The sequence below is a fragment of the Chiloscyllium punctatum genome, chromosome 51 (genome assembly GCF_047496795.1).
Source record: "Chiloscyllium punctatum isolate Juve2018m chromosome 51, sChiPun1.3, whole genome shotgun sequence".
NCBI classification, from domain to species: domain Eukaryota; kingdom Metazoa; phylum Chordata; class Chondrichthyes; order Orectolobiformes; family Hemiscylliidae; genus Chiloscyllium; species Chiloscyllium punctatum.
In genome coordinates, this window is record NC_092789.1 from 25,253,486 (window position 1) to 25,278,766 (window position 25,281).

Sequence of the window (25,281 nt, forward strand, 5' to 3'; positions counted from 1 at the left end):
TTCCTGTCTGCTCTCATCTCTATCTCAAATATTTGTACCATTTGTACCTGAGAGGATCCAGCCCCTAAAACTGTTTCATCCCATGACGTTTTCTTTATTGATAAAGATATTGGGTTAATCTTTTTATCGGGACAGTCAGGAGCTGGCTGGAAAGGGCCTCGGTGTACTATACCCAATGGAATAATCAAGAGATCAACTCTGAGGAGTTCCTGCCTCCACCATTCTTTGCATTCTTTATTCCAAAGATATCCCTTACACTTCTCTCTCCGGGACATTTTCTTCCTGTTAGTTTTATCCCATGCCCTCTTTTCGGGACCTTTTTCATACGATCTTAGATGTCTCTCTGAGTTACTGCATTGCCTATGATTTCTTACATCTCCACAATCCACCAGGCTGCAGGCATCTGTTTCTATGACTTGTTGATTTGTACTGTCTGGAACCATTATCACTACGTAAGACGACCACATAATAGCTTTACAGAATCCTATGATTAGAAAAGCTAATATAGTGTACCTAAACATTCTTCCCATTCTACAGTGTTATTGAAGCACCGAGAGACTCAGCATAAGATACGACAGAAACTGTCTTGCGCTCGTGCTATTATTGTATAATCAGGTATTTGAAGTCTTTTTAGCTTAAGTTAAAACGGTTCTTTAGTCCATTCGGTTGGCCAGACTTCCTTCCCAACTGGAGATTCCACTGATGCTTTTATTCGAGTGTAGTGAGTCCAGCCTTTCTCTGCCGTTCTTCTCGCCGTTTCAGTGGTTAAGAGTGCTTCCGACGGCCCCTACCAGTCTACTTGCAATTTGGTCTCGGTCCATGATTTGACTAGGACCCAATCCCCCGGCTGGATCTGATGGACGGTTACCTCAAGGGATGGAGTCAGTATCAACAAACTCTGTTCCCTGAGGAAAGACAAAGAGGAGATCAAGCCCAGTATATACTTCTTTAAGAACAGATCTTTAGTCTCCTGGATTGACAGTTCCCCTTTCGTTCCCAGATAGGGAAGGCCAGACAAGACCTCATGAGGGAACAGCCCCATATCTTTGATTGGGGCCATCCGCACTCGTGAAAGGCTGTAGGTAAACACTTCGTCCAAGGGAGCCTGGTTTCTCCTATTAATTTAAATAACTGCTTCTTGAGTGTCTGGTTTATTCTCTCAACCTTTCCTGATGAAGTTGTGTGCCAGGAGGTGTGGAAATCCCAGGAGCTTCTTAACCGTTTCATCACTCCCTGGAGTACCCTGGAAGTAAAAAAGCTCCTTGATCTGTGTCTATGCGCTCCAATATCCCGTATCTGGAGATTATGTGTTCAGGTATTACATTGGACACCCCACTTGTGGAGGCATTGAATAAATGGTATCCCTCCACCCCTCCAGATAGGTGATCAACCATTACTAGCTTTTACCTCAGTGTTCCAACTCGGGGTAATTCGGTATAATCTACCTAAATCCTCTGAAATGGTTTAACCCAGGGTCTCTCCCTCCTCTGACTTGTTTCTTTAACACGTTTTTGTTTTTTTTTTACCTTATGCATCCCACACACATCTGTTTGGCTATTGTATATATCCCTTTGCATCCATGTTTCTTTAAGATTAAATCACACATTGATTGCACTCCGCAGTGACTCCCCTGATGTAAGACAGCCACAGTTTCTCGCATTGTCATTTCATTCAACATTCCCCCCCGCCATCGGGTAACATCCATCGCCCATCGGCTGTCTTTGCGACGCCTAAATCTCTTAGGTCCTTTTCCTCCTTTGCAGTAAACAACGGGACAACATGAAGATCTGGAATTGCAGGTAATAGGGGTATATCACTGCTCCCTGTGGATTCAAGGCTGCTTCTTTAGCTACCTCATCGGCCAGTTTATTTCTCCTTACTTCTGGTTCATTCCCCTTCCCATGTCCGTTTATATGAACGACTGCTATTTCTTTTGGGTGTATCAGAGATTCCAGCACTTGGTTGATCAATTCCTTATGCGCTAGTTCTTTTCCCCTGCTGTTTATTATTCCTCTTTCTTTCTGAAGGTGTGTACCACTCCAAATACATATTTGGCGTCTGTGTACACCGTTGCTTCCTTGTCTTCTAAGCCTCTGAGAGCTCTTTCAAGGGCATAGAGTTCACAAGTTTGGGCTGACCAGTTTTTCAGCCTCGAAAACGCTTTCCTCTATCTCGTCTATGACAGCATATCCATTGGGCAAATTCCCCTCAATCACCCGGGAGGACCCATCGATAAACAACCGATCTGCAACGGTATGTCTCCTAAGTACATCCGTACTTTAGTCTGATATACAATCATATCAAGGCATTCGTGTTCTAGATTTCCAAGGGCAATCCTCTCCCTGCAACAGAAATGCAGCTGGATTCACGCATCTGTCTGTGTCTAACACAAGGTCATTCTGCTCTCTTAAGTTTGTCTCACATTTAAAGATCCTAGAGTCTGTGAGCCATCGTCCTGCTTTCTGAGTTAGTATGTTCCGTTCCTGATGTGGGGTGCTGATTATTAAGGCTCCCTCAAAATTAAGTTTCCGATTCTCTTATACCAATAAGGTTGTTGCTGCTACTGTCTCACACACTCTGGCTACCCGCTTGACACTGGGTCTAATAATTTAGACAAGTAGGCAACCGGTTGCTTCTTACCACCCCCCCCACCCCCGACCCCGACACCACCCCCCCATCGCTGGGTTAGAAGCCCGAGAGCCACTCTCCTGTCTACCATGACAAACAAATGGAAGTGCTTGTCTAGGGATGGTAATGCAAGAAAAGTGGCATGGATTAGGTTCCTCTTTAGTTCTTCAACTAATTCCCTCTCTTCTTCTGTCCAATTCAATAATTTAGGTTCTTCCTCTAATAGTTTCAAATATAATTTCTTTTTTTTTTCTGTGCATATGAGTCTAACCACCATATACCATACCATGCAAATCCCAGGAATTTTCGTAATTCCGTTTTGGTTTTAGGCAGCGACATTCCCACAATTCCCTCAATTCCTTCTGGACTTATTATTCGATTTCCTTCACTGAATAGGTGTCCCAAATATCCGACTTCTTTCTCTGCGTTCTGCAATTTATTCTTGTAGGCCCTCAATCCTTGTTGTCCTTGAAAGTTTACGAATTCGTTTGTGGCTTCTATTGTTTTGTCCCTTTTCTCGCCTGTTACAAGATGACCATCTACACATTGTAACAGGTTAGTTCCTTTGGGGCTATTGAATTTCTCTGAGACTTGTTCCAACAACTCACCAAAGAGAATCGGAGAGTCAGTAAGTCCTTGCGGGAATACCGTCCATCTGTCCTGCTTTTTTCATCCTATTTTTGGACCTTCCCTCTCGAAGGCAAACAGATTCCTACTCCCCTCCGCCAGTGGACATACACAGAAGGCATCCTTGAGATTCACTCCACTGAACAATTTAAGACCATGGGGATATTTACTCAGTAATGTAGAGGGATGAGGGATCACAGAGTGGCGGGCTTGTATTATTTGGTTCAATGCCCTTAGGTCTTGGACCAGGCGATAACTAACGTCCAATTTCTTTACTGGCAGGATAGGGGTATTGTAAGGGGACATGCAGTGCTCTAGTAATCCATCCTTAATCAATTCCTCAATTACTGGCTGCAGTCCCTCACGTCACTCGACTGAAAACGGATATTGTATTTGGAAACCACGTCTCCCTCTCTCTTTGAACTGATTTCCAAAGGAGGTATTTGTAATCCCCCGCGATTCCCTTCCCATGCCCACACTCTGGGTTCTATTTCCTTCTCCACTTCCTCGGTCAGGACGGCCATTTGTATCAATAATCTGTGGTCTCATACTCCAACCTCCAGTCCCAGGAGTATAATTAACTCCCTCCACAATAAGTTACTTCCCATATCAAGAATATATAACAGTTCACTTTCGACTATATCTTTCCCACTTTCGATTATTATAGGTTCAAAAGCTGGAACTGTAAATCCTTCTCCTTTTACTCCAGAAAGAGTTAAAAGTCGTTTCGAGATTTCCACTCCCTTGCGCTTCAAATTTAAGCAGGACCTTGCTGCCCCCGTATCGACTAAGAAAACTACGTCCTCTTTGTAAGGTCCCACCTTTAAATTTATCAAGAGTTTCGGGTGGGTCCCCCGGGGGAAGGAACCCCTGACACCACTATTCTTCATCAAGGTTCATAAACTGCACTGCCTTTGCTTCCTTTTTCAGATCTGGACACTCCCTCTTAAAGTGACCTATCTTTCCACTGTGAAAAGATCCCGCCTGTGGGGATTTCGACTTCGAACCTTGTTCCTATCCACCAGACCTCTTAACATCTCATCGCCCATTTTTTCTCCTCCCTTTATTTTCAACATGCTGCCCACCGCCATTCAGAGTTCCTTCTGCTTTTAGTTTTACCCTTCTCTTTATTACCTAATCAAACGTGGCTATCATTATTTCTGCCTTTAGTTTCTGCTTCTCATGTTACGTTACCGGATCAATTGCTGAGCCGATTTAACCAATTGAACAGCTTTAGGACCATGTAATGGCCATTCTTCATCACCCAATGTTTTTCTCAGATCTTGATTTTTTTTAAAGAAATATTGCAATATTTCTTTCTCCCTGTAACCTCAAATACCGATTCATCAATGTATGTTTGTCTAACTTTAAAACCTTTTCGTAACTATACATTTTGGAATCGTACTTGTAAATATATATTTATATATAAAAATTCATTTATTCAGCATTTAACATTTCACATGTTCCCAACTTCGAAATCCACTATAATTACCCGGTTTTAGCTCCTTAATCTAAATCCAAAATTACTGTTCTTAAGTCGTCCTCACCAGTCATTGCTCAATTACATTGATTTAGGCAGTGAAATACCCGGGGCTCCCTTAAAAGTATTTGTCTACTCAAGTTTCAAAAAATATTCTTATGCATGAATAATGGCCGAATCCACGGACGCAGGAATTAACCATAGGATTTTTTTTTTTTTGTTTTATTACAATCTAATGTTGAACTGAAACTTCAACAATCCTGCATAAATCGCTTTTATGTCAGGATAAAAGAGATTAGTTACAAACTGATAGTAAGGCAGTCATGACCTGTAAAAAGAACAGGAGTTAACATTTTATTTTTTAATCATTGTAAAATCCTTAACCTTTAAAGGAATCATGTTAAATTTCCACAATAGAAATCAGATTCAAAACAGACCCGGATCTCAAGCTCCAGGGAATACAGCACAAACATTCAATATCCAACACACAAATGTGCATTCAAACTAAATCACAATGGGTTAAACGTTCTATTAGATGAACAGCTCTTTTCTCTCTCTCGCTCTCTCTCTCTTTCTCTCTCTCTCACACACACACACACACACACACACACACGCGCGCGCGCGCGCGCGCACACACACACACACACACACTCAAACACACACACACACACACCATATCTCACAGACACTTTCTGAACTTCCCGCAACAACTCCTCTAGCGGCTTCTCCCTCCACACCACTATTTTTTAAAATCTTTTTTGGATGTCTGGCCATGATTTAGTTGCGAAGTGTACCCTCAGTAGTTCTTCAGCTAATATCCCTTCCAACACGAATCATAATCTGATTCCTCCTGACTGCAAGGCTGATTTCCATTGACATATAAATTCAACTATTTACACGTATTCTCTTTTTTCGACCCAGACTTTGGCCAGAAGACGGCGGGATGAAGAATGGATTCCCTAGTGCAAACAAAGCAACAATATTTAATCATCTGTTCCCTCTCTTTTCTCCTTGTACAAGTATTACTTCTCAATTTCCACAACATCCTTCCCAACGGACATTCTGGAGGTATGTTTTCAGGGCCACCGCCTCCATTTCGATTTCTTTTTATCTTCCCCGGAGGTTTTTCCTAACACTTGGCATAGCCCATATTGTGTTCCTTCGTTCGTCCCTCAGTAACGACTAGAACTCAATCCCAGCCACCAAGGCAGTACTTAAAAAATCAGTTTACCTTCCTTAGTCCATGCACGGAGTTGCCTGGATCGATGTCTCCCTGTGCCTACTTGCAACCTTTCGCCTGCCTCAGATGGACTCTCATCGGATCTCGATCAGTCAATTAGAAGGGGGAATCCACCACCGAGGAACATGGGTCATTCTAAAAGGAATGGAACGCATCTTACCAGCTGTTGATGGTGTCTACCCTGTTGGTGATGATGGACACCCCGGACGAGCGCACCAATTGTGAGAAACAGAGCTCAGAATATAATAAATATCAGCTCGAGTAAAATTCTGAAACAGCGAATTTTATTGAGACGTTCTTGCAAGACAGGTGTCTAGCAAATAGCCACCCCGATCCAAAAAATACTTCACAATTTATACAGTTGAACTGAGTCTATCTCGTTATTCCCCGTTTACATTATTGGCTTCACACATATCAATATTACTTATTGTGCTCTGCCCCAGCCTAACTCCGCTCCACCCTGTTTGCTTCTCCCCTACTCCAAGCCGGACGGCCCTCACTCTGATTTACCCTGAAACTAACTTGGCTCGTTTCAGTGACTAAATGAGGGCAACGTGCCGAGTCTGGCATAACTCAATGTTCCTTGCATCTCATCTGTTTGTCTGCAACATCTTCCGAAGTTTACAGGTACATTTCATACGTGGATGCACATTTCAGTTGATGAAAAGCAATTATGTATTTTCGCCACATTCTTGGCTGAAACAATTATATACTGGTGCTGGTCCATTTACCTGGCATATGCAATTATGGTTGCAGAATTAACACTGATTTACCTATATCCCACAGCATGTCTAACCACAGGGAGGCTCCCACCCTTTCCTTCATTATTGAACTTTTACATCTTCATTCCCAACATACTCCTCGCTTGTCATTGGCCAATCCCCATTCCGTTTCCTCATTTGACAGTTCCACATTTGCCCCTACATTCCACTATCACGCTGTCCATACAGGTTTTCGAAAAGCGGGAATCCCATTGTTCAAATACTCTTGCCTTTCTATTCGCTCATTCCAGTCAGTAAGATCGGTCTTTGTCAATTCAGGCAATTTCTGGAAAATCCATCCCCAACAAGGGAGTGAGCAACAGGAGCTGGGACTACCATCTCCCCATCCCTTATCATCCACAAGGGAGTGAGCTTCAGTAGCTGGGTCTGCCTTCCCCCTCCCCCATTATCCACAATGGAGTGAGTAACAGGGGCTGAGTCTGCGCTCTCCACTCCCCCATCATCCACAACGGAGTTAACAACAGGAGCTGGGACTGCCCTATCCCCTCCCCCATCATCCATAAGGGAGTGTGCAACATGAGCTCGGACTGCCCTCTTCTCTCTCCCAAACATCCACAAGGGAGTGTGCAACAGGAGCTGCGGCTGCCCTCTCCCACCCATCATCCACAAGGGAGTGAGGTGCAGGAGCTGGGTCTGCCCTCTCCCCTCTCCCAATATCCATAACGGAGTGAGCAACAGGAGCTGGGTCTGCCCGAACCCCTCCCCCATAATCCACAAGTGAGTAAGCAACAGGAGATGGGACTGTCCTCACCCCTCGCCCATCATCCACAAAGGAGTGCGCAACAGGAGCTGTGACTGTTCTCTCCCTTCCTCCATCATCCACAAGGGAGTGAGCAACAGGAGCTGGGACAGCCCTCTCCCCTCCCCCAATCATCCACCAGGGAGTGAGCATTAGGAGCTGGGTCTGCCCTCACCTCTCCCCCATTATCCATAAGGGAGTGTGCAACAGGGTCTGGAGTTGCCCTCTCCCCCACATCATCCACAAGGGAGTGAAGAATATCTGTGTGGGTTTCAAGTCTGGGGAATGTGTGTGAGTGTGTGTCAGCGGAGATGAGGGAGGGAAGGGCAAGTCAGTGGCAGTCCACACTCAACTGTTGTGCTGCTTTCTCTCTCAACAGTTAACCGCCTCCCAAACTCCACCCGATTATCATTAAATAATCGGGACACTTTGCAAGAATACCAATTTTAGGAGTACACCAACATTTATTCTACAGGAGAAGCAGGTTCCAATGTTCGGAAGGCAGACACAGAGACGCAGAGTCTGCAGCACTTCAAGGAGCTGACTGACACACCATTACTTTCCAGGGATAAAGTTAAAAATCCAACTGCACCGGGTTAGACTCCATCAGGACAATCCCGGCTCCTCCACATCATCTTCAGGGCGGATCAGGGATGGCCATCCACTTCGGGCCTCGCCTGTCACACTCCCATTCAAACCGTTTCCAAAATCTTCAGACATGCTCCCTGTGTCAAACAAAAACAAATGCATCACACTGTGCCCGTTGTCATTTAAATATGTGCTTTATCTGGTCATCACTTCCAAAACCTGTCTACCTTCTGCTGTCTCACTGGGTGTGGAGATTCTCACTGATTAACCCTGCTCACCTTTTGTGCCCAGGAAACAAGAATCCTGCAATATTTGTTGGGACAGTCAATGTTTAAAGATACTTTCAATATTCATATGTAATGCTAGGGTGTCACCGTGGCTAGCACAACTGCCCCACAGCGCCATGGACATGGATCGGATTCTAGTCTTGGGCAACTATGTGCAGTTGCACATTTTCCCAATGACTGCGTGGGTTCCTTCCGGGTGCTCCGGTTTTTTTCCACAATCCAAAGATGTGAAGTTAGATGAATTGGCCATGGCAAATTGCCCCGCGTTCTGGTATGTGTAGGGTTGGTATATCAGGGGTAAATATAGGGTACGGGAATTGTTCTGGGTGGGTTACTTTTCAGCGAACCGAAGGGCCTGGAGGGATTCTATTCTAACTGAAAGATGCATAGCACCAAAAGTCAAACTGTTTAACAAAAATGAACTTTATTATGTGAATGAAAAGTTTAACGCAGAAACATCCTAACACAAGACAATGTTTGCTTCAACAATCTCTGCAATGTTTTGAGTTTTTATTACTTTTACAGCCCAGATGTTTATCTCATGAAGTCTTGAAGGTTCATTCACTTTCTAAAGAGATCAACACAAACGACTTCCTTTGCCCACTTGAATCTACGGCCATTTCTTCCCAATTTCTCATTCTGATACCGGAGATTTCCAGAGCTCCCTCTCTCCACAAATGTTCCACTGTCTGTGTTGTCAGAGCTCTTTGTATAAAAGCAGTTTGTCTGTCAAAAGACCTGCAACTCTTTCATGGTTGGTTGAAGTCTTCATTAGTGACATTGCTCAATGCATTTTTATATTTAAGGGGCTGCTTTGATTTTTTTTCCCTTACCCCCAGTGAGAATAAACACGATTTAATTCCCAGTTAACAGATTCCTCAATTTTTCTTTCCAGTTTCCTTCTCAACACTTTGATCCCTCCGCATCATGCTGAGGTTTAATTTGCTCTTTTCTGAAATGGGAATTGATTATTTATTCTGTATTAATTTAGTAGTGGCGGGCAATTTAATCTTTGATATTATGAACACAGTCGTTCATTCCTTTGTCTGATCTATCTTTTACTTTGAGATTTTGTCGATAGTTTTATCCAGCTCCTGCACTGTCAATGCTGCAATTTCTCGAATTTCAAATAAGTTCCATGCTGAGCCGAAGTCCAAATAAAGAGGCAGGCATAAGTTTAGAACTGTAACTCTCCATCCAAGGATGCAAAAAAAGTAACGTGCCCGCAAAATCAATTCCCTCTGTTGAATTCATATGATTAATAAGAAACGTGCAAACAAAAACAACAATAAGAGACTCTACTCCCAAAATAAAATGTTAATTCACTCTGAACAACGGACAATAAGACAGAGGTGCAGTAGTAGACCATTCAGGCCATCTGATCAGCTATTCAATCAGGTCAATACCATTGATCTGATAACTCTCAAATCCAATGACTTGCCTTTTCTCTTAAACCGTTGATTGCCTTCCTGATTAAAATCCGTCCAGCTCAGCCTTTCAGTACACTTAATACGCCAGCCTCAATAGTCCTCAGTGATAACAAGAACTTAATCCTCATCTCGTTCTTAAATAAGTGACCAAACATTGTTATCACACACTGTGGTCCTAGACTGTGGGCCTGTGACCAGTGGAGTGCGGCACAAATCGGTGCTGGGTCCACTACTTTCCATCATTTATATAAATGATTTAGATGTGAGCATAAGGTGTATAGTTAGTATGGACAAGGGACTAGTTTGCAGAACTTATACTCTTAGTGGTAACCTCCTCGGGAGTGTTGCTTAACAAGGAGAACTTGGAGTGCAGATTCATAGCACGTTGAAGGTGGAGTCGCAGGTCGATAGAGTATTGAGTACAGTAGTTAGGAGGTCATGTTGCGGCTGTCCATGACATTGTTTAGGCCACTGTTGGAATATTTCAATTCTGGTATATGTTCTTTCGGAAAGATATTTTGAAAAATGAAAGGGTTCAGAAAAGATTTACAAAGATGTTGCCGGGATTGGAGGATTTCAGCTATCGGGAGAGGCTGAACAGGCTGGAGCTATTTTCACTGGAGCGTCGGAGGCTGAGGGGTGATCTTACAGAGGTTTACAAAATTAAGAGAGGCATGAATAGGATAAACAAACAAAGTCTTTTCCCTGGAGTGGGGAAGTCTAGAACTAGATGGCATAGGCTTAGGGTGAGGGGGAAAGATATAAAAGAAACCGAAGAGGCAACCTTTTCAGGCATAGAGTGGTACGTGTATGGAATGAGCTGCCAGAGCAAGTGTTGGAGTCTGTTAAAATTGCAACATTTAAGAGACATTAGGATGGGTATATGAATAGGAAGGGTTTGGAGGGATATGGGCTGGGTGCTGAAAGGTGGGACTAGATTGGGTTGGCATACCTCTTCGGCATGGACGGATTGGACCGAAGGGCCTGCAATTTCCTGGATTATCCCTGCTATCCTTTTTATATTATGGCATTATGTCAGGAGCCAGTTTTGGACTGGAGTGGACAAAGTTAAAAATCACACAACACCGGGTTATAGTCCAACAGATTTAATTGGAAGCACTAGCTTTCAGTGCGCTGCTCCTTCATCACGTGGTTGTGGAGTAAAAGATAACAGGAAACATAATTTATAAAGTGTCATGAAACATTGAACAAACCTGGATTGTTAAATCTTCCATCTTTTAGAGTACTTTTCAAGTTTTGATTCATTAATATGTAAATCCTAGAACTTCTTTGAAGTCACTGCCTTGTTGTTGGCATGGTGGCACAGTGGTTCGCACTGCTGCCGCACAGTGCTGGAGACCCGGGTTCAATTCCCGCCTCAGGCGACTGACTGTGTGGAGCTTGCACGTTCTCCGCGTGTCTGCGTGGGTTTCCTCCCACAATCTAAAGATGTGCAGGTCAGGTGAATTGGCCATGCTAAATTGCCTGTAGTGTTAGGTTAGGGGTATGTGTGGGTCGTGCTTCGGCGGGTTGGTGTAGACTTGTCGGGCCGAAGGGCCTGTTTCCACAATGCAATGCCATCATAACTTAAGGTTTTATAGCAAATGGTGACATCTCAGCTCAGACAATGCATTAAAGGTGTGGGGATCAGATTCTGTCTATATCCCAATCTTGAGCCAGACTGGTTGTATTTGCAAAGTGGAAATTACGAGATATTACATGTTTTGACTGCCTGTATGGACTATGTGAGGTATTCACCTGACATCTGGTGGCACAAACATATCTGTCAATGCTTTAGTAGTGCGTTTTGAGAAGGGTTGTAGCTCAGGTTGATGTTTTGGATGTAGGTTAGCTCGGTGAGCTGCATGGTTCATTTCCAGATGTTTCGATACCCTACGAGGTAACATCTTCAGTGGGTCTCAGGCGAAGAAATTATGAAAATTCCTGCTATCTGTTTATATGTTTGCATTTCTTTGGGTTGGTGATATCATTTCCTGAGGTGAAGTAACTGCCTGTTCCTTTTCTCAGGGGGTGGCAGATGGGTTCTAACTCACAATATTTGTTGGTAGAGCTTGTTGATAGAATGCTCCAGTAAATTGCTCTCTTGCCTCACTCAATACTCTGGGACAGATCCCATTAGAACCTGGGGTCTTGTATATTTAATATGATTTAAAACGCACAACACCTCTTCCTTTTTACCAGTAACTTGGCTTAGAAATGTGCCAAAGACTTCCATGAGATCATCCTCCACCAATTCCTTATCTTTGTTGGATACTGATATAAAGTGTACGTTTACGACATTTTCTGACTCTACACATCGATCACCTCCTTTGCCCCTGGTTGAGGCCTTCCCTATGGGTACCGAACTTGGCTATCAGCCTCTGCTCGAACTTGGCTGTCAGCCTCTGCTCGGCCACGTTTCATTGTTGCATGTCCTGAAGTCTGCCTTTGAGGATGGTCAGCCGAAGGTCTGAGGACGAACGTTCTGGATTGCTGAAGCGTTCTGCGACTGGGAGGGAACACTCCTATTTGTTTGGTTGTTTTGTGGTGCGCATTCACCGTTGCTGTAGCCGATGCTTGGTCTCACCAATATACCATGCCTGTAGTGTACGATATAGACTATGTTGGCTGAGTCAAATGACTACATGCCACGTACTCAGGGGGATGGCCTCAACCGGGACCTTCCGTTCATGTGACCCGACAGGTGACACATACACACACACACACACACACCTTTGTGGGGTGAATTTGCACTTGCAGAATTACATTTTATTTTGCGCAAAAACGGCTTAAGCCCATGTCAGATTCTGTAGATTTTTTTAAAATTAGTGTCAGTCTGAACACTGTGGCATAGACAGCCTCACACAGGGCACCTCACACCTCCAATGCATTATCTGGGCCAAAGTGGCACCGAGGGTTAAAGTTCCGGAGAGAATGTAACTTTTAGAACGTTCCGTCATTTGCATATGGAAGAACTGATACCATCATGATATTCTAAAAAATAAGAGACATAACAAACAATTCAGATCATTTCCAATATATAATTTCAGTTATAACACGCTGTAAACATTTGCTCTTAATTCTGTGTCTTACAATCATATGCTCCACAACCACCTGACACAGTGACCGTGCGCAGAAAGCTAGAGCATCAAATTAAATCTGTTGGACCATAACCTGGTGTTGTGTGATTTTTAACATTGTGCACAACAGTCCAATACTGAGACCTCCAAATTAAACCTTTCAAAGGTTTTGTTTTTCATTCTGACCAAGGTCTTATCATCCCTAGTCATCCGATGTTCACGTATCTTGCGATACGCATCCCTCATTCTCCCAGGAATGTGCCACTCCTGAATTCTTATCAACTGCTGATTGAAATACTCCCACATCTCCGATTTCGATTTACCCTCAAACAGCCGCCTCAGATCAATACTGGATTAGTGGTGCTGGAAGAGCACAGCAGTTCAGGCAGCATCCAACGAGCAGCGAAATCGACGTTTCGGGCAAAAGCCCTTCATCAGGCGTCGATTTCGCTGCTTGTTGGATGTTGCCTGAACTGCTGTGCTCTTCCAGCACCACTAATCCAGTATTTGCTTTCCAGCATCTGCAGTCATTGTTTTTACCTCCGATCAATACTGTCCAGTTCATGCCTTGTTATAGTGCCCCTTCCTCTAATTTAAGGCCGTCACCTGAGGGCTGCTAATACACGACCATCTTACGGTATTATGGTCACGACTCCTGAAATGTCCCATCTGCCAACCGAAAACACCCCGCCCGCCCCTCCCCCCTCCCCCCCACCCCAATGTGGCACGTTGGGTTAGTGGTGGGGTGGCACGGTGGTTTCGTGGTTAGCACTGCTGCCTCATGACGCCAGGGACCCATGTTCGATTCCAGCCTCAGGTGACGGTCTGCGAGGCGTTTGCATGGTCTCACTGTGTCTGTGTGTGTTTCCTCTGGGAGCTCCGGTTTCCTCCCCAGTCCAAAGATGTGCAGATTAGATGAACTGGCCATGCTAAATTGCCCACAATATTAAAGGATGAGCGGGTCAGGTGCAAGAGTCAGGGTAAATAAAGAGTAAGAGGTTAGGGGATGGGTCTGGGTGGGATACTCTTCTGAGGATCATTGTGGGTTTGTTGGATTGAAGGGCCTGTTTCCACACTATCGGGATTCTATGATTTCATGTGGGAAATTTGGAGCCCCATGCTGAGAAATGTAAGCCTCAGTCTCCATTCCAGCATAGCACTGAATTTAATAATTCCACCCAATGTGGGACTTCTGGAGACACAGACTAGGAAATCTAGGTGCAGACTCAGTCTCAGGCCAGAGCTTGCTGATCCTTCATCAGATCTGGGACTGAGATTCCCCACATGCACGATGTGCATAGCGTGAAATTTCCAGTTTCCAATTTGGCTTAATACTTCTGAGATTAACAATCTCAATCTTAACAAGATAGAGTAAAAACCAGTAATCCTTGGAAATAAATGTATTGGTCCTCTCTTTTGAAGTAGACCAGGTGACCCAGATCAATAGTCCTCATCTGCCAGTTTTCCTGACTTTTCCTTATCGATCTGACCAAAACCCACGACGTAAAAAAACGCAAACTGAGGCTTCATCGTGTGCCTCGTGCTTGTTGATCTGATGGAATAATGTGGAACCAACGTACCTCACCCTCCCAGCTAGATACAGGTGCACACAGAGCAGGAGAGTCCCAGGCTCCATTCTTGGGCATATTCCTACACTGATCTCACACTTGATGATGTGGGATGAATCGAGAAGCACAGTGTGGGGAAGCTTAGGCCTAGGATCCAGTTCCTGAACTAAATATTTCCTGTTGATCGAAGGCTAGTAGAAACCCAAAAATCAGGGAGATGCAGCCCAAGTTGAATCTTGGCAGAAGACTGGATTAGCCAATTTCACTCCCAGTATCAGATCAGTGATCATCTCCACTATCTATACACACAAAGCCAAAGCTGTATCTTGGGCCTCGTCAGCCAATGTGATCCATGTTGGTGGATTAAATGAGCCATATCCCACTCCCACCCTGGCCATGATGAAGTTCCACGTTGCATCTCAGGTCTAATGCTGAGTAAGTCAATTAGTCAATACCTCCACAATGCCCGAAAATATCTGCTCAGGATGCTTCAAGTGCCTAGAGCTGGGTTAGCCCATTTCACACCCATTTATGGATTAAATGTGGGTAAATATACGACCAGGCGGTATAATGGGCGTATTGCTGACTGAGCCAATCCAAGTACAGGACTGATTGAGAAGCTCAGTGCAGGGAAATTAATGCTCAGGTTTCATTTTAGACTTGATTCACCAATCAGCTGGGTCTATGACTGAGGCCTCGACGCAGCCTAATTGGCATCGTGGGCCAAGATTGTTCCACTGGTGAGTGCAGCCTCCCCACCCCTGAGACCCATCATTTTTGCCTCCCAGCGAGTGGATCAGCAGGGGTTGCCGACGGCCCTTCAGGGTCCCCAGATGCCAACCTCCAGCTACCTGCACGCCCAGCCCTGACAACCACTTGGATGGTTGGGAGCCCGCTCACCACCTGTGTCAGCATCATGCCCCCCGCCATCTCCTGGCTGCCCTCCTATATCGTATCCTGGGTGAATGGGGGAGCCGAACAAGGCCCGACAATACCGTGACCGGCAGCTGCAGTGAACCAACACAGGCCTCCAGGTCCAGGATGCCAACCTCGGCTGCATCGTGACCTCACTGCACTTGGCCTCCAGCAAGCTGCTAAGCCCCAGGCAGCCACAGGAACATTCCATCCCATCCTCGGTCATGAAACAGTGGGAGGCCATGTCAATGACTACTACATCATCACACATTGGATGGGTTGAGGTGTCAATGATCTGGAGAGACTGAAGCCTGAAGCCCAGCTCCTAGTCATCAACTGCAATGATCACAAGGGTTAAAGGTGGCCAAAAGGCCTGGGCCTCGCTCTTATTCATTCATAAGAAGGATTTGCATTTGTCAAAAGCCTAGGACCTCGCACTTAGGATCAGTCGGCAGAATTGGCAAGGGAGTTTTAAAGTCGTGATTTGAAATGTCCCAGGGAATCTCTTGTGGACTCAGACCCGGAAAGCCTGTCTCTAGGATCGTCCCAGAGATCATACTCTTTGGAAGTCTGGAATAAATCCCTCTTACAGGCAGATTAGTTTAATCTTAGTCATCCCCATTATTTAACAATAGCATCGCTCTTACAACATAACACTGACACCTATAAGCTAAACTCATTAGTTTTGAATCACCAAGGCGAGTAGTGTACCAGCTCTTCAAGTGCCCCAGCAGGGTACTCTGATGTACTGATACAAAGTGGCTTCCTTCATACAGAATTTACAAAATCACTGCATGTTCTTAGACAGATAACAGAGAAATTCATAAGGAAGGAAAGTAAATTGTCCGGTCTGTGTGTGCTTGATTAATCACTCCGACAGGACCTAAGCCATTCATCATGTGACACAAACACACCCAGCCGAGTTCGGCGCCTGCTAGCGCGAAAAACCACTGTCGTAAAGAGGTACCAGTCTGAGCTAATTGGAGAGTTCATAAGGTAACCTTGCACAGCTCCCATGTCAGGTACAATTGTTTGAGAAAATTGCTTCTTAACAAGGTGGGCAAACTTTAGATCACAAAGTGGCTTCCTTACTGATTGGTGCCAGAATCTCTTCAATGTTAGGCATGGATTTTTTTTTAAAGCTAGGAACAGACTCCTGCTTTTCGAGGACTGTATCGCGAAAGAGAGAGCTCAGAAGAGCCAGGAGGAGACATGAGAAGTTTTTGGCCGACAGGATCAGGGTAAACGCGAAGGCTTTCTATAGGTATTGAAGGAATAAAACAATGACGAGAGTAAGATTAGGCCCAATCAATGAGAGTAGTGGGAAGTTGTGTGTGGAGTCAGAGGAGATAGGGGAAGCACTAAATGAATATTTTTCGACAGTATTCACTCTAGAAAACGACAATGTTATCGAGGAGAATACTGAGATACAGGCTATTAGACTAGGTCGGATTGAGGTTCACAAGGAAGAGGTATTAGAAATCCTGCGGAGTGAGAAAATAAAGAAGTCCCCTGCACCGGGTGGGATTTTGGAAGCCAGGGAGGAGCTTTTGTCGAGCCTTTGGCATTTATCTTTAAATCGTCATTGTCTACAGGAACAGTGCCAGAAGTCTGGAGGATAGCCAATGTGGTTCCCCTGTTCAAGAAGGGGAGTAGCGACAACCCTGGTATTTATAGACCAGTAAGCCTTACTTCAGTTGTTGGTAAACTGCTGTAAAAGTTTACAAGATATATGATTTATAATCATCTAGAAAAGAATAATTTCATTGGGGTAGGTCGTGTCTGATAAGCTTTATTGAGTTCTTTGAGAAGGTGACCAAACAGATAGTTGAGATTAAATCGGTTGATGTGGTGTATATGGATTTCAGCAAGGCGTTGGATAAATTTCCCCACAGTAGGCTATTGTACAAAATGCGGAAAAATGGGATTGTGGGAGATATAGCAGTTTGGATTAGTAATTTGCTTGCTGAAAGAAGACAGAGGGTGGCGGTTAATGGGAATTATTGACCATGGAGTCTAGTTACGAGTGGTGTACCGCAAGCGTCGGTGTTGAGTCCACTGCGGCTCGTTATTTTTATAAACGACCTGGATGATAGCGTAGAAGGGTGGGTTAGGAAAATTTCAGCCGACACTCAGGTCGGTGGAGTTGTGGACAGTGACGAAGGATGTTGTAGGTTACAGAGACATAGATAAGCTGCAGAGCTGGGCAGAGAGGTGGCAAATGAAGTTTAATGCTGACATATTTGAGGTAATTAACTTTGGTCGGAGTAACCGGGATGCAAACTTCTGGGCTAATGGTAAGATTCTTGGTAGTGTAGATGAGCAGAGAGATCTCAGTTTCCAGGTAGAGAGATCCTTGAAAGGTGCCACCCAAGTTGACAGGGTTGTTAAGAAGGCATACAGTGTTTTAGCTTTTATTAATAGAGGGATAGAGTTCCGGAACCATGAGTTTATGCTACAGCTGTACAAAACTCTGGTTTGGCCGAACTTAGAGTATTGTGTACAGTTCTGGTCAAGGCATTATAAGAAGGTTGTAGAAGCTTTGGAAAGGGTGCAGAGGATATTTACTGGGATGTTGCCTGTTATGGAGGGAAGGTCTTACGAGGAAAGGCTGAGGGATTTGAGGCTGTTTTCGTTGGAGAGAAGAAGGTTGAGAGGTGACTTAATAGAGACATATAAAATAAGCAGAGGGTTAGATAGGGAGGACAGGGGGAGTCTTTTTCCATTTATGATGATTGCGAGCACGAGGGTGCAAGCTTTGAATTGAGGGGTGATAGATATAGAACAGATGTCAGAGGTAGTTTCTTTACTCAGAGAGGAGAAAGAATATGGAATGCTTTGCCTGCAATAGTAGTAGATTCGCCAACTTTAAGTACACTGAAGTCGTCTTTGGACAAGCATATGGTCGTACATGGAATACTGTAGGTTAGATGGGCTTCAGATTGGTATGACAGTTCGGCGCAACAGCGATGGCCGAATGGCCTGTGCTGCGCTGTAATGTTCTATGTGCAATGTTCTGTACCAACGTTTTCCCCAGGACCCTTCCTGTAATTACGGACACACTTACCGAAACGCACCTGTAAATTGTAAATATGGGCATGCTTCCCGAGACCCCGCCCAGTAAATACTAGCACTTTCTCGCCACACCCCTGTAAATACTGACACATACAACGGCATCACCCGTAAGTAGTAACACGCTGCCCAGGAACCTCCAGTTAATACCGACAAAGTACCTGTTAACGTCACCTCCATAAGTACCGACACATTCCTCGTGACACCCCTGTAAGTACTGGCACAGTCCTCGGGAACACCCCTGTAAATACTGACACACGCTCCGGGACCCCTGCTGTAAATATTGACATACTCGCCACGATCCACCCTATTATTTAAGGCTCTCTCCCAGGAACCTCCTGTAAGTTCTGACACACTGCCTGGGGCCTCCCGTGTAAGCCGTTACCCATCCCAAGTCATCACTGTAAATACTGTCACATTGCACAGGAGCTCTGCTGTAAGTACTGACACACTCCTCACACCACTCCTGTAAATATAGACGCACATCCTGGGACACGCCTGTAAATACTGACACACACCCCGAAATGCACCTGAAACAATGACACACTCTGCTGCACATTCCTTTAAATGCAGACAACACTCCAGGCCCCCAATTTAAATTCTGCCACTTTCAGCGAGACATACCTATAAACACTGATGCATACCGCAGAACCTCCTGCAAGTACTGACATATTGGCTGGGACGCACATCCCAGCACCGCCCTGTAAAGAGAGACATACTCCCCGAGATATCCCGGTAAATGTTGACAATATCCGTGGGACCACACTTGTGATTACCGACCTTCTACCTGGGATCACTCTGTAAATACTGACTCACTCACCAGGACGCCCTTTTAATACTGACACCCTGCCTGGGGGGACCCTGTAAATACTGACAAAATGCCCAACACTTACCTGTAAAAATTGACATATTCCCCTGGACCCGGTTATTAATACCAATACACTCCCTGCGACCACCCTTTAAATACAGACACTCTCCTATGCACTCAACCCTGGAATGGGGTCACACTCCCCAGGAACAGTCTCCTAACACCGACACAGTACTTGTGACCCTCCCTGTAATTACTGACTCACTCCCTTGGACTCACCTGTAAATACTGAAACACTCCACGGGAGTCCCATGTAAACAGCGACATGCTCCCCGGGATCCCCATTGCAAAAACTGGCACAATCCACAAGATCACCCAATAAATACTGACGCTTTCCGCAGTGAAACCCCTGTAAATCCTTACACTCTCCATGTGCCTTCCCCTATAAATACCGACTCCCTCTCCGGTAACCCTCTGGATATACTAACACACAGCCCAGTACCACAGAGAATACTGATACTTTACCCGGCACACCTCTGTTAATACTGTCACACTGCTCAAAAACTACACTGAAAATAGTCACATATCCCTCGGCGGTTCCCCCAATAAATCCCGAGCGCTGCACGGGAATTCGACTCTGAATATGAACACACACACTGCGAGACTCCTCCATCCCCCTGTAAACACCGAAACAAAACCCGGGGTACGTTCCTGTAAATGCTGACAGATGCCCCGGTGCGCCACTGTAAATACTGTCACGCTGCCCCGGAAGCCCTCTTTAACGACTGACAGACTTCCCCAACACCACCCAGTAAATAATGACACAGTCTCTAGGAACGCATATGTCAATAGGGGCACAACCCCCGGACATCCCCCTATAAATACTGACGTACTCCACTGAACACACCGTACGCACTGAAACAGTCGTCATGACTCCACCATATAGAACGAATTTCACCACAGAAGTCCCCTGAAAACACTGACACACATCATGAGACACACTCGTGCATGCTGACAGGCTCCACGGGTGCCCCGTAAACACTGACACACTCTCCGGGTCCCCTCTTTAAATACCGACCCCTCCCCCACCAAAGCCCTCTAAGTACTGATACATACACTGGCATTATACTATAAATACTTCTCCGGCACCCCTTGTAAATACCAACAAACTCCCTGGGACCACCCCTATAAAGTTTTGCACACTCCATGGCACCCTCTTTAAAAATCGACTCTCTCCCCGGGGCCCCCTTGGAAATGCTTTTACATTCCTCAGGGACCCTGATAAATGCTGGCTCATTCCTCGGCATACCCCCGTAAATTATGGCACACTGCACAGCAACTCCCCTGAAAACACTGGCACACTCCCTGGTGCAACCATGTAAACACTGTCACACTGCCCTGGAATCCTCTGTAAAGATTGACACATTTCCTGGAAACCCCACCGTAAATCATGACACACTCCCCACCCTGTATGAAGCGACGCAGGACCCTGCATTCCCCCCTGTAAATACTGACCTACTCCCTGGAACTCCCTCTAAATACTGAAACATTACACGGGACCCCACCTGTAAAGACCGACACACATCCTGAGGCGCACCTGTAAACACTGACATGCTCCAAGGGCGCCCCTGTAAATACCAACACTTTCCTAGGCACAACCCTGTGAACACTGATACATAGCCCAGCATCACCCGACACACCGGTAAACCCCAAGTTAATACCAACACATTCCCTGGGAAGCTCACCCCAGCAAATACTAAAACCCTCCTCCCGACCAACTCCTGCCCCCTGTAAACATTAGCATACTCCTCCATAACACCCCTATGAATACTGACACCCTCGTAAATGCTGACACTTTCACATGGACAGCCCTGTAAATACTGACACACACCACAGTAACCCTCTGTAAGTGCTGACATACTCCCTGGGAGCCCTGTTGTAAATATTGATCGACTCCACAGGACCGACCTTGTAAATGCAGAGTCTGTCCCGGGAACAGCCCGTAAATTCTGACAAACTCCCCAGGGGTACCCTGTAAAACCTGACACAATTCCTGAAATACCCCTTTAAATAGCCTCACGCTGAATGGGAATTCCTCATGAACATTGACACACTCCTCACAACACACCTGAAAATATTGACCCACTCCCCAGGATACCCTTGTAAATACTGACACACACCCCGACACGGAACTGTAAATACTGACATGCTCCCCTGCACATCCCTGTTCATGCTGTCACACACCCTGTGCCCGCAATTTAACTTCTGTCCCTTTCACTGGGACACACCAGTAAATACTGACATGCACGCCGACATGCACATATAAACACTGACAAGCTCCACTGCACATCGCTTTAAATGTTGACACAGATCCCGGGATCCCAATTTAAATTCCATCACTTTCCGTCAGACACCCCTGTAAATACTGACACATTTCGCGGAACTGCCCTGGAAGTACTGACATACTGCCTGGGACATCTCTGTAAATACAGATGCATATTCCAGCACAGTTCTGTCAATACTGGCATACTGCCAGGCACATCCTGGTAAATGTTGACAATCTCCAATGGACCACACCTGTGACTATCGACACTCGACCCATGATCAATCTGTAAAAACTGACACACTCACAAGGACGCTCCTGTAAATACTGACAGACTGCACGGCGAGACCCTTTAAATGCTTGCACATACCCAAGGACTCCCCTTTAAACACCAACACAAGTCCCTGGACCTTAGTGCAAATACCGACACACTCCCAGTGACCTCTTTGTAAATACAGACACACTCCTTGACACTCCCCCGCTGTAAATAACTATACACTCCCCAGGAAACCCTGCCAACACAGACGCAGTCCCTGCGACCCTTCCTGTAAATACTGACTCACTTCCCAGAATGCACTTGCAAATACTGACACACTCTACAGTTCCCCCATGTAAACACTTACACACTCCTCAGGAACCCCCATGTAAATACAGACTCCCCAGGACCCCCCGCTATATGTACCGACACATTTCCCGGGTCACCTGTAAATACTGCCAGACTCCTTGGGAACCCCCTGTAAAGACGGGCACTTTCCACCAGGGCATCCCTGTAACTACTGACACATACCTCAGGACCCACCTGTGAATACTGACACACTGCCCAGTAGCTCACCTTTAAATCCTGACATATACAATGTCATTTCCCTATAAATACCGACTCTGACCCGATAAACCACTGGAAATACTGGCACATCACCCAGGACCCCCAGTAAATAATGACACACTCCCGGCAGAACTCTGTTAATTTGTCACACTACCCAGGAATATTGATACGTTCCCTGGAAATCCCCTATAAATACAGAATGCTACCTGGGAATTTCCAAGTGAATACTGACACACAGCGCAGGACAGCAGGTCCTGTGAAAACCCGAAAATCCCTGGGGAACCTCCCTGTAAATCTTGACACACTCCTCGAAGCACCACTTTAAATACCGTCACACTGCCTGGAACCCCTCTGTAAATATTGGCACACACGCTGAAACACAAACCTGTAAATAATGACACCCTTCGCGGAAACTATCTGTAAATAACGACGCACTCCCCTGTATTGCCCCACTGTAAATACTGAAGTACTACCCAGAACCTCCTGTAAATTCTGACCCCTACCCACCACACTACATACCGACTTTCTTCCTCGGACTCCCCTGTCAATACTGACACACATCATGAGACACATCCGTAAACACTGACACACAACCCGGATCCCTCCTGTAAATACTGACACGCTCCAAGGGACACCCCTGCAAATACCGACAATTTCCCTAACACACCCCTGGAAATACTGATTGATACATCAGCATCATCCGGTAAATACTGATACACTACATGGAAACCATTCCGTTAATCCCGATACAGTCACCAAGGACGCTCCTGTAAATACTGACAGACTGCACGGCGAGACCCTTTAAATGCTTGCACATCCGTAAGTGCAGCAGTGTCCTCAAGAAAATCTGACACACTGAACATGATCACCTCGTAAATACCGACACTTTCCACAGGGACACCTCTGTACATACTGCCATTTATCCCAGTAACCCTTGCAAATACCGACACACTGCCTCTGACCATCCCTGTAAATCCGGACACACTCCATGGTACCCCCTATAAAAATGGAATTTCTCCCCCAGGAGCCCTGGTAATGCTGACACATTCTTCGGCACACCCTTGTTAATGTTGTCATACTGCCTGTTACCTCCCCCTCCGTAAAGATTGACAGACTTCCCGAAGCCCCACCCGTAAATAATGACACATTCCTGGGGAACCCCCCTTAAGTAGCGACACACTCCCCTGCAACCCCCCCCCCCCACCCCCCGTAAATACTGTCCTCCGCCCTGAAACTCCCAATAAATACTGAAACACTCCATGGGACCAAACTGTAAATATCAATACACTATGCGACCCCGGTAAATACTGACGCACTCCTCGGGACCACCTGTAAATACCAACACTTTCTGCGGGAACCACGCTGTAAAGATTAGATTCCCCTACAGTGTGGAAACAAACCCTTCTGCTTAACAAGTCCGCACTACCCAGCCAGACCCATTTCCCTCTGATTAATATGCCGAACACTACAGCCAATTTAGCATGGCCAATCCACCAATTCTACACATTTTTGGATGGTAGGAGGGAACTGGAGAACCCCGGGGAAACCCACGCAGACACGGAGAGAATGTACAAACTCCACACAGACAGTCAGGCAAGGGTGGATTCGAACCTAGATCACTGGCCCTGTGAGGCGGCAGTGCAAATCACTGAGCCATCTTCCCGCTCCAAATATTGCCATGTTCCCCAAGAACCCCTATAAATTCGATACTCGACTCTGACACACTTCCTGTGACTCTCCTGTGAATAGTGACACACTCCCCGGTATCCTCCTGTGAATAACGACACATTACCTGGGACCACACCCTGTAAATACAGATCATCTCCCTGCGACCAGACTTGTAAATACTGGCACACACCTCGGAACCACCCTTGTAAATGCTGACATAATCCACTGGGACACGCGTGTAAATGCAAATACATACCCCAGTAAACCTTGTATATAACCGACACACTCGCCAGGAACCCATACCCCCGTAAATAGTGATGCACACGTCGGGAAACCCCTATAAATACTGATATTCTACTCTGGAACCTCCCTGTAAATGCTAACACACTCCAGAATTGTCCACTGAGAATACTGACACACTCTCCCGCATCACCCTGTATAAACCAACACACTCGTTGAGTGTCCCCTGTAATAATGATACATTCTATGGGAGCGCCCTGTAAATACTGAAATACTCCCCAGGACACCACTGTAAACACTGACACACACCACAGTCAGACCCTGTAAAAGGTGACACACACCCCACATGCCCCTTTTGATAACAACGCACTCCCTGGAGCCAAGCCCTGAGATACTGATACACTTCACGGGACCCGCCCATAATTACCGATACTCAACTCGGGAAATGCCTGTCAATACAGAACTGCTCCTTGGTATCCCCCTGCAAATAACAGCACACTACCCTGGATGCTGTGTGTAATTACCGACACACTCTCTGGGATGCCCCTGTAAATATCAAAACACTGCACAGGGACCCCCTTGCAAAGAAGGATATTCTCGCCAGGATCCCTGTAAATACCGACACAGTCCGTAGGTCGTGTCCTGTAAATACTGACACACTCCCCAGTAGCCTCCTGTGAATCCTGGCAAACTCTCTAGATCCCCCTGTAAATAACGATACACTGCCTGGGACCCGCTCCCCGCTGAATAAATATGTTCACTCTCCCCGGGACCACTCTGGAAGTAGTGACACTACCTCAAGACGCAACCCATGCAAGTACCGACTCAAATCCAGGGACACCCCTTCTAAATACCGACACACTTGCTGGGACAAACCTGTGAATCTTGGCACACTCCCCGGGACGTCCGTGTAAATAACGACACACTTCCTGGCTTCCCCTCTGTAAATACAGACACTCGACCCGGGAATCTCCATTAAATAC